Source organism: Loa loa, assembly GCF_000183805.2.
Source record: "Loa loa unplaced genomic scaffold supercont3.26, whole genome shotgun sequence".
Lineage (NCBI taxonomy): Eukaryota > Metazoa > Nematoda > Chromadorea > Rhabditida > Onchocercidae > Loa > Loa loa.
Window position 1 is genome coordinate 21,037 of NW_018108206.1, and position 2,346 is coordinate 23,382.

Below are 2,346 nucleotides of genomic sequence, written 5' to 3' on the forward strand. Positions count from 1 at the left end.
AATTTCTATCTTATAGATCCATTCTAATTTTAAACAGAATACTATGATGAACCTGTAATTGAATTCAAATTTATAAAAATGATAAAAGAATGGAAAGTATAATTAAAATAATTTAAGGGAGAGATAGATGCATTTACATAATTATTCATTTATTTCAACATATACACCACTAATTTAAAGGCTTTAATTCTCATTTAACTGAATGAATTTCGCGAAAAAATTCTCAAAATTCAGAAAATTATAGCTTCAATTTCCATATATTTTAATTTTAAATTTTCAAAATTTGAATTTTCCTTTTTTTTGTAAATTAATTAAATTGACAATTTTTGGTACATAGTTACTGTGATTATTTTAGAAATTACAAATTTAAAATGAACTTTGTTACTTGTAGTTATAGTCATGAAATACTCATTAGCTTCATGTTTTAATGGCAGCATTTTGTTGAAATTTAAATTTTTACTATGAAATGTCAGGAATTTTAGAAGATTCAATTTTCAAATATTAAAAAAATTGAAGAAAAGAATTCCTCCGAAATGAATTAAATTAAATGAATTAAAATTTTTCGCTAACAGTAAATTAATTAAGTTTTATCCAGAGAAAATTAATTGTGGAAAAGTTTTCAAGATGGTTGATATTATCAGCGTATCAATCAATGATTGTACAAATATTATCATTGATTTTATTAAATAATATTAACAGTTAAAAAAACAAAAAATGATTTAATTTTTGTATTCTTTTGAATAAATATCGATGTAATGATAAAATTATTTCAACAAAAATCGGTGATTAATTTGAATCAATAATGAAGAAAAAGCTTACATTTTTTGGTTTTCCGCTTGTTATCTGAAAATAAATGAAGTTTACATTGATCATATTATGCAAATTTTGTGCTATTTTACAAAAAATTATCCTAAAATTTAAAAAAAAAAAAACAAGCCAAAAAGAACGCATTGGTTATGAATGATTCATAGATTGCTTTAATTAAACATTCAATTATGAAAGTAAACTAGTTATCACTAGATGATATGTTATCATATTAACATGTAATGTAACTGATAAAGAGAACATAAAATAAAACAGTTGGAGCTGAGAAAGTTTGCACAGAGGTAATATCTGAAATGCTGAAATAAAAAATAATTAATTAATTATGAAAAGGAAAAAATATATCATATGGTTCGTAATTTTGAACTAATTCATAAAATTTAAGTGCTCATTTGCATGATGAAAAAAAAAAGAGTAAAATATTCTTACCAATCGTTTTATCGTTGTCCGTTCTTTAGCTTGAGGTTATTATAACAGATAGTGATATCATAAGAAGTGATAGGAATGATATCATATCAATCCTTATCACTGATACAAGAATGGAAGAAACGAGTCATTCATTTAGACAGTAGTAATTTACAGAGAAAAATGGAGCAAAAAAAATTAACAAAATTTATTAGCATATATATTTCGAAAAATATTGCAATAAAATAGTTGGAAATATGGATCAATCAACATTGAAATATATTTTGATGAAAAGAAAGAAAGAAAAAAAGGAAAAAGAACAGCTAAAAATGCTAATAATACTAGTGATGATTTAGAAAAGTGATATAATGAAGTAATCTTATCGATCGATTGATTGATTGATTGATTGATTGATTGATCTATTTAATTGAGCGTTTCTAATCATTTTCTCGTAAATTCATTAAACATTCCACCTGATATTGTAACTAACAAAATAGCAAATAAGCAATTAGTTTAATTAATCAAATTTATTGCTAAATTAGAATATTTCACAAAAATGTAAAATTGAGCAAAAATTATTAAAACTTGATCAAATTTGCATATTTCCTACAAAAGATAATGAGAATGTACAAAGAAATTGACAAAAAAAAAGGAAAAAAATGGGAAAGAATTAAAAATTAGAATAATTCCAATGAATATAGGCCAATAGGAAAAAAAAGCGCCAAGCGCTTTTTGCTTCGTTTTTTTTTTCGCAATATTTTTCAAAAAAAAAATACTATTCATTCATTTCATATAAATATTTTTATATTCGAATGAGATTTATTCCATCAATTTCAATCATTCATTGTGAGAAATCTCATCTTTCAATAAGTAATAATAGAGAGAAAGATATTACTCCATATTGGATCGATTATAAGATCAAATGATCGGATCTATCATTAAGGTGAATTTAAAATTTAAAAAAAAAAAAAGGAAAAAGAAGAAAGAAAATGAGAGAAACATACAATTTCAATACTTTGAATAAAAATTTAAAGATAAGTAAGAAATACAGAATATTATTCCAGAAGGTAACTGAAGCATTAGAGAGGGAGAGAGAGAGAGAGAGGAGGAGAGAGATGG